At 40.7% G+C, this 9162-nt stretch overlaps 1 pseudogene; it reads right to left on the bottom strand.

Annotated features, from left to right (window-relative positions):
- Positions 1-1911: 1911 nt before the first annotated feature.
- On the bottom strand, positions 1912-2029 carry LOC126164253 (5S ribosomal RNA; annotated as a pseudogene).
- Between the last annotated feature and the right edge of the window lie 7133 nt (positions 2030-9162).

A 9162-nucleotide genomic window follows, 5' to 3' on the forward strand; every position in this document is an offset into this window, starting at 1 on the left:
AAACAAAAAGATTACATATTGGATAACCGCAGCGACTGTGTAGAAGCGATGGAAAAAATAGAGGCCTATAAATATTTAGGATACAGACAAAAAATAGGAATAGATAATACAAATATTAAAGAAGAACTAAAAGAAAAATATAGACAAAGACTAACAAAAATACTGAAAACAGAATTGACAGCAAGAAACAAGACAAAAGCTATAAATACTTATGCTATACCAATATTGACCTACTCATTTGGAGTAGTGAAATGGAGTGACACAGACCTAGAAGCACTCAATACACTTACACGATCATAATGCCACAAATATAGAATACATCACATACATTCAGCAACAGAAAGATTCACATTAAGCAGAAAGGAAGGAGGAAGGGGATTTATCGACATAAAAAACCTACATTATGGACAGGTAGACAATGTAAGAAAATTCTTTCTAGAACGAGCAGAAACTAGCAAAATACACAAAGCAATCACTCATATAAATACATCGGCTACACCACTGCAATTTCATAACCACTTCTACAACCCTCTAGATCACAGAACATCAACAGGCATCCAACACATGGCTAAGAAAAGGCAATGTATACAGTGAGATGGAAGGATTCATGATTGCAATACAGGATCAAACAATAAACACCAGATATTACAGCAAGCATATTATTAAATATCCCAATACCACAATAGATAAATGCAGACTTTGCAAGCAACAAATAGAAACAGTAGATCACATCACAAGCGGATGTACAATACTAGCAAATACAGAATACCCCAGAAGACATGACAATGTAGCAAAAATAATACATCAACAGCTTGCCTTACAACATAAACTTATAAAACAACACGTTCCCACATACAAGTATGCACCACAAAATGTACTGGAGAATGATGAATACAAATTATACTGGAACATAACCATTATAACAGATAAAATAACACCACATAACAAACCTGACATCATACTCACCAATAAAAAGAAGAAATTAACACAACTAATCGAAATATCCATACCCAATACGACAAATATACAAAAGAAAACAGGAGAAAAAATTGAAAAATACATCCAACTGGCTGAGGAAGTCAAGGATATGTGGCATCAGGATAAAGTTGACATTATACCAATTATACTATCAACTATAGGAATCATACCACACAATATCCACCAGTACATCAATGCAGTACAGCTACATCCAAACTTATATATACAACTACAGAAATCTGTAATTATTGATACATGTTCAATCACCCGAAAGTTCCTAAATGCAATATAACATATACCGTACAGTTAAAAGGAAGTCAAGCTTGCTGAAGGTCCGTGTCACTTTCCATTTTTGACCAGACATAACGTCTGAGAAAAGAAATAAAGAAATAATAATTCATTGTAGGCACTAGATCAGTGTAGTAGCCATTACATAGTTACTGTCTTATTGTCAATTTGTGCATTTATTGTTGTCTATTTCAGGAATTACCTACAACCCAGAGAAGGCATTTTCATGACATACTGAAAAATATGTGATTATAGCTGATGATAAGTGCAAGTAAACTACTGTCTTTTGCAGCTAAAATTTGTATATTATTAACAGTAATATGTGATGTATGTGTCTCAATTTTACTGCCATACATTCGTGATAGAAAGTTCAGAATATGTGCGTGGATTAAGTCAGTACGATGTTCATACATTCATTTCACAAACTGTAACATTCACCAACGTAAAAAGCAGCACTTCGTCCAAGTGGCTCATTTTGACAATCCGACCGCCGTGTTATCCTCAGCGGAGGATGCGGATAGGAGGGACGTGAGGTCAGCACACCTCTCTCCCGGTCGTTATGATGGTTTTCTTTGACCGGAGCCGCTACTATTCGGTCGAGTAGCTCCTCAGTTGGCATTACGAGGCTGAGTGCAGTCCGAGAAATGGCAACAGCGCATGGCCGCCCGAATGGTCGCCCATCCAAGTGTTGGCCACGCCCAACAGTGCTTAACTTCGGTGATCTGACGGGAACTGGTGTAGCCACTGCGGCAAGGCTGTTGGCTTACCAACGTAATGTCTGCTGTTAATGCTAACATTTGTAAAACAAATTATTGGTAACTTATTTAATCTGCGTCACAGACTTACGAAATAATGAAAATAGAATTGATTTTTTAAAATTAACTTAGTTTCGTCAGCGAAACACCATTGAACTCTTACTCCACAGAGAATTTCATTTCATCGCTTAGGGGGTTCTAACCACTGCAGTAGAGCGATTGCGCAGGCCGCGGTGGTCTAGCGGTTCTAGGCGCGCAGTCCGGAACCGCGCGACTGCTACGGTTGCAGGTTCGGATCCTGCCTCGGGCATGGATGTGTGTGATGTCCTTAGGTTAGTTAGGTTTAAGTAGTTCTAAGTTCTAGGGGACTTATGACCACAGATGTTAAGTCCCATAGTGCTCAGAGCCATTTTTAGAGCGATTGCAAGGGTACTGCATTCGAATTCTCTTCTGTCACACAGTTTTAATGATTTCCCACTTCAGTATAACGTCTACCTACGTCAGATCTATTGTGAATTGACCGAGAATATCTAACCCTAAAATCTCCATTCCAAAAATCAGCGTTTTGCAATCGTATACATAAAATATCTCTTTGCATCAATTATTTCTCCACTTTTATTTTTCAAAACATTTTTCTCAGAAAGCAGCCATCGTGACATTTTAACAGAGAAGTACAACTACTTGGAAAAGTTTTCCGTTGCCTTCAATATCGAATTACTGTAGCTTTCTCTGTTCTTCTCACGGTGATAATAGTACTATTAAAGATGCCGTATCAGTGTCCTTGATTTCGGCCAACTGTGATTACATCGGGAGCTGTTGCATTTCTCCAGGAAGAAGCTTCTTTGTATGTGATTTGTACTGGTTCTTTACTGGTTCCATTCGTCTCGCAGCCTGTAACAGTCTTCACAGTAACTCTGGTAAGACGCTCTTACAAGGTACTGCTAGCTGAGCTAGTTGGACCAGCATTCTCTATGGTTGATTGAATATTGAACTGGGATACGTTTTTCTTGGATGCCACGGTTTTAGGATAATTCAAGAAAAACGTGCAAAAAGGACCTTTAAACGCACCTCCCCTACCTCTCCGTTCACACACATACACACATCCATCACCAGTCAGTATTTCTAGTATGTTGTACGTGGCACTCCCTCCCACCACGGTACAAAACGTTCCGACTACACTTTTCCGATATTCAACCTTTTTTGGTCCCCATTGATTGCGCTATTGCCGGCCGGTGTGGCCGTGCGGGTCTAAGGTGCTTCAGTCTGGAACCACGTGACCGTTACGGTCGCAGGCTCGAATCCTTCCTCGGGCATGGATGTGTGTGTTGTCCTTAGGTAAGTTGGGTTTAGGTAGTTCTAAGTTCTAGGGGACTGATGACCACAGATGTTAAGTCCCATAGTGCTCAGAGCCATTTGAACCATTTGATTGCGCTATTACGCAGCCGTTAACATTATTGATTTAAAAATGCCCCTGACGATAATGAAAGAAAAACGACTTTTGTCAATGTAATGCCAAACCCCGTTAAGTTGAAAATTTGATCTAAACTTAACCCGTATAGGCAAAGTAATTTCATGGTCAGAAAGCCTGACGAATGAAACTATGTAAATGATTATTTAACACTCTTAAAAATCACAAAATTGTTAGTAAAATTCACGCAAACTTCGATTTTACAATTTTTAAGTGGTTTACTAACCCAATCGTGTAATCAGGTCAGTCAATGGAAACCACAAAAGGTCGAATGTGCGAAATCAGAATCGAAGCATTTGAGATGGGGTGCTACAGAAGAATTTTGAAAATTAGATGCAAGAAATGAGGAAGCTCTCTTCAAAATCGGCGAAGAAAATTTGGAAAACAATGACAAGAAGAAGGGGCAGAAGACAGGACATGTGTTACGACAACAGAGAGTAACTTCCATGATGCTAGACGGAGTGGTGGAGGTCAAAAACTGTGAAGGAAGACCGATGGGGATGTACCCAACAAATAATTGAGGATGTAGGTGCAAGTGCTACTCTGAGATGAAAAGCTGGCACAGGAGAGGAATTCGAGGGGGGTGGTCGCATCAGACCTAGGCTTCGGGCTCCCAGACGAGAGATCAAATTACTGTCAAAGTAGATAATTTTCAAGTCGAGGTACTGAAATAATTACAAGTCGTTAATGGTGCAAGTTTTACAAACTAATAATAACCAGTTCAAAAGCATACCAGTACTGTTTATTTCTTTCTGAAAGCTAAGTCTGATAGTTGTTGATCAACGGCGGTGAAACGTAGTAACGCATTATATATTCTAATTTACACAATGTGATATATTTTGTTGACCGATATGTTTCTTCGTTTTCAAGTTATAGTCATCAGTGATACCATCACTTTACCACAGCCACTGAAAATATGGTTTAAGATGCGCAGTTTCATCATGTTTTTTTCTTTTTTTTTTCTGAGTGCAACATGCGTATGCTACATTTTAACAGTATTAGAACAAATATTCTGGATGACACCTGTTTGCTAATTATTCCTATAACTTGTGTTAACAGCAGTTGTTAAATTCCAATCATACTTTTTTTCACAGCCACTTAATCTATACAGTGCTGTTACAAGGTAATATCTCTGGTGTGCGAAGGCATTTATCAGAAAGTTATCTGGCTTAAATATCTGGAGTATTTGTAATGAGCTGAGACGATTATGGAGTAAAAGTGTAACAACTAATAACTGTAAAGTGCAAGTGGGTGCTTGACATTCGGAAACAGTAGCTGTACAAAATAAATCTTACTGCGCTGGTTAGACTATACTGCATTAGTTGTGACAATGGGGTATATCTTCGTTGTCTCAAAAAGATTCATGTGAATGTTGATTGCAGTTGCTTTTCTTCGACAAGTTTGATAGTTAACGCTGCGAAGTGCATGTCTGCATTGTGAGCTTGAAGAGTGTAGGTGGATCACGGTAAGAAAAGAGAAAATTTAAAAATACAGCTGTTACGTTTTCTTAAGTCCGCAGTTCTCCAATCTGTTATAATATACTACTGTATGAGAAAACAGCAAACAGCTTAGAGAACATATGCAGACGATTACTGAACAATTAGAGCATAATGCGACATGTAAATGATTAGAATTAGAAGGCACCAGTTGCACGTGAGCTGCATCAGTGTGACTTACGGGTCGATTATAATTAAATTTTTGCTCATTCAGCCAGTGTAGAAGGAAAGCTATTTACCGTATGATGACGTTATTGGAATGATAGTGAGACCGTGCGGCGCATTTCTCGCTGTTAGAAGCGTTAGCCCATTATAATTATCCGGGCTATTACGCCGTGGTGGCCGGCCAGAGTGGCCGAACTGTTCTAGGCGCTACAGTCTGGAACCGCGCGACCGCTACGGTCGCAGTTTCGAATCCTGCCTCCGGCATGGATGTGTGTGATAGGTTAGTTAGGTTTAAGTAGTTCTAAGTTCTAGGGGACTGATGACCTCAGAAGTTAAGTCCCATAGTGCTCAGAGCCATTTGAACCATATGCCGTGGTCGGTTGGTGAATTCTTTGTCACATCCCAACGTTTCGTCCCCGTCTGCGGGAGACATCTTCAATGGGGTCTGTAGCTCGATGGAAGGTCCAACACATCCACGACTCGCTATTGACTGCCGCTAAATTATGTGTCCAGGTAACCACCATATTCGTTTCGTGGAGACGCAAGTACTAGCTGCCACAAGCGGATATTACGATAGGCTCTACAGGGAGGCAATCGAAATCGCTAAACACCCTAATAATTACAATCGCAAGGAGGATGGCGTGAAATGAAACGGTATATGGATGCCGGTGTTAAAGAAGATGTGTACCACCCGTCCACTACTGGGTGATAGCAACGGCGATCGACGGCAACGGACAGCGGCCAATCGCACTGACGTTTTCAAAACACATGACGTCACGCCGCGGCGCGGAAGAGCGCGGACACGGAATTTAGCGGCAGTTAGTAGCGAGCCAGTGGGTGTGTTGGACCTTCCATCTAGCTACAGACCCCCTTGAAGATGTCTCCCGCAGACGGGGACGAAACATTGGGATTTGACAAAGAATTCACCAACCGACCACGGCATAACAGCCCGGATAATTATAATGGACATGACATTTCCGGCCGTGAAAGTCTACATTTTAGTATCAGAAGCGTTTGTGTCATGATTTGCTGTTACACGCCGGTAATGGTTCGGCTACATAGGGTTGAAACAGTGTGCATTACAGTTGCAGACAGTCAACATAGCGTTGGACTAGGTGAGCAGGGCTTTACACGTCCAGCTGGTTTATCAAAACAACAGCCATAGAGATGCTGCTCTTCGCGAGTGTCGACGCATTCAAGGAATATGGAGCGTTTCTGTTTCCACGCCGGGGCTGAGTAATACGATTCGGAAGTTCGAATTAACTAGCAGTTTGGGAATTACTCCTGGGAGAGGCTGACGGCCAATTACGCCACAAATTATTAAAGAAATTACTGTTGCCATGGCTGAGAATGCTGGGCGCAACGTGCAAAATTCAAGCAGTGCACGAGCTGTATCACGACAGCTGACCATCCATGGTCCACCGTTCTTTCGAGCAATTGTAGAACAGTGTCTGGTGCGGTTCCCGGCTGTCCTGGATGTAGTGGATCGTCACACTGAGCGATGTTTGTAAACTGGAACGTAAACGTGGAAGGCAATTAACAAACGTTACCCTCCCATGTGGAAATTAAAATGTGTTTCTTTCCATGGATTGTTCGGTATTTCTCTTCCGCGTGTCCTTACAAATGTTTCCTAGAAATTTAATTGTTCTTATTTTTCATGGAAGCCCTCTCAAGAAACGAAAGTTGTATTACAACCATCCTGTATAAATAATGTAGTTCTAAATTCTCGTTGCACAGTTTAAGAGCCTGTGGTGGCGACTGAACGTCGTAATTGGATAATTACCTGCTGTCAGTGAAAGCAATAACTTAGCTAAGACGTTACTCATTCAATTAAAAGATATCAGTCTGATCCTGACTATTCTTTCTACTGGGTGCTTCTATGTACCGTGGCTTTGTACCCTGGTTGGCTCACAGCAGTTCGTCATTTTTTCGCATTGTAACAGACTGCATTATACGTCCCAACAAGCTTGCAGCAGCAAATACATTTCATTTGATGTAAGAGTGCGGTGCTCGTTGAAAAATTTTATGCTGTCTTAATAACTCACTGAGGTTTCAGTGTCCAAATCCTAGTGTCTCTGTTAAGTGTCTGCTCCATACACACTTCTTGTGAAATGATAATTTATATCTTATTGCTTTAGACTTTACGTATTGTCTTCAGTTCAGTGTGCCTGTGTGTGGTTTCAGAGACGCTGTTGCTTGTTTGAAGTTTCGCAGCGACTACGAAACATAGAAACTGCTGAAATATATCTTTGTATATCAGTATGTGAGAATCAGAATTCTTCTACTTAAAGCTGAATTTAAATCTACGTAACAGATTCATATAGTTTTTCCAACTTTTGTTTCCATTTTTTAAATTTGAAATACGCGTAGCGGGATTATTTGCCCTTCTTTCTGGAGGCATTTCACTAGGAGCTCACGTAATCTGCACACTTTTAATACCGTTTTGCAATAATAAGTAATTATAGTTTGATTATGTTTCATTTGGAAGTACTCCTCTTAACGATATCTTTTACGTATCTTTCAGCCTTCTAAATTGGTTGGAAGTTGTTGCTTTGGTGACACAATGATTGTTGGAAGTGGTCGCTTTGTTGACGCAACGATTAAGTGCCAGAAGCATGCAATCGTTTTCACGTTTCAAGATTTGTATGTCGAGCCAGCAATCCATCCTTTCAACGAAGTCTTATCATTATTACTATTACCACGCAGATTAGTTCTTTACATTAAAAACTAACTCTACACCAAGCCCCCCCATTTTCAAACGATTTCTGGGTCTAATGTTTTAGTTTCACAAAGAGGACAGTTATTTAATTAACTAAATGTGATACATGCAGCAGGAGAATTTTCTATAGTTTGAACTATTAATTATGCTAAAGCCTATATTTTTGTGTGTGTTCGTTGATGCTTGTTGTTAATGCGATGCGACCGACCTTTGTGAAGATTTTATTTTCTTATTTTAAAACATTTAAAAAGATCCAAACCACTACGAAGTGAGATGGCGTAAAATCGCTTTAGTCCTTGCCCAGTATTATCCCCTTAATGCGATAAATTTTTCCCAACGACGGGTGACTTGATAGAGACGGTCTGTATTTTGGCCGTTCAGGGATCATCGTCAATGTGGGAGTGCCACACAATGATCTTTTCAAACGAGGAAAGAGGAAGAAGTCACTGGGTGCCGTATCAGGAGAATAATGGGGTTGAAGAAAAATTCGATCACAGAAAGAAACAGAATCTAAGATTGTTAAGTGCAACATGAGGTGGGGCACTATTGTGGAGCAAATCGTGGAGTCAATTTGTACTAGAGTTGCCAGGTCTAAAAACAGAAAAGCCGGACTCGGCGTTATTAAATAGCCAGAGATTTTGGAAGATGAACTGTAAAAGAGCTCAAAGCAAAAAAAAAAAAAAAAAAAAAAAAAAAAAAAAAAAAAAAAAAAAAATCTGTAAACACTCTTATAATTTGCACATTAGATTACACTGTCCAGTCACATTAACGAGACCACCTGGCGAAGTACTGAATGACAATCCTTTGGAGCGCGGACCACTGCGAGACATGCAGGCAGAATGTTAGTGAGGTTCTGGATGATACCGACAGGGATGAGCAGGCATGCCGACTCCAATGCCGTGGCCAGTAGCTGGTTTCCCTGTTGAGAATCCATGGAGCGTAAAACCCGATCGAGGTGGTCCTACAGATTCTCGATTAGGTTGAAATACAGGGAGTTTGGTGGTCAGAGGAGTACGGTAAACTCACCCTCCTGCTCTTCGAACCACGCACGATACCGAGAGCTGTGTGATGTGTTGCATCATCCTGTTGGTAGATGCCGTAGAAAAATAAACTGCAGGTTGGACTGGACGCGAATAAATGTGTATATGTGTTGATCTATTGTGTCTTGCGTACTGACGAGATCACACGGTGAATGCCACGGAAAAGTTCCCCAGACCATAACGCTCCCCCTCTGGCCTTGACCCTTCCACGATTGTACATCTACATCTACATCTACATCCACATTTATACTCC

Source organism: Schistocerca cancellata, chromosome 2 (genome assembly GCF_023864275.1).
Source record: "Schistocerca cancellata isolate TAMUIC-IGC-003103 chromosome 2, iqSchCanc2.1, whole genome shotgun sequence".
NCBI classification, from domain to species: domain Eukaryota; kingdom Metazoa; phylum Arthropoda; class Insecta; order Orthoptera; family Acrididae; genus Schistocerca; species Schistocerca cancellata.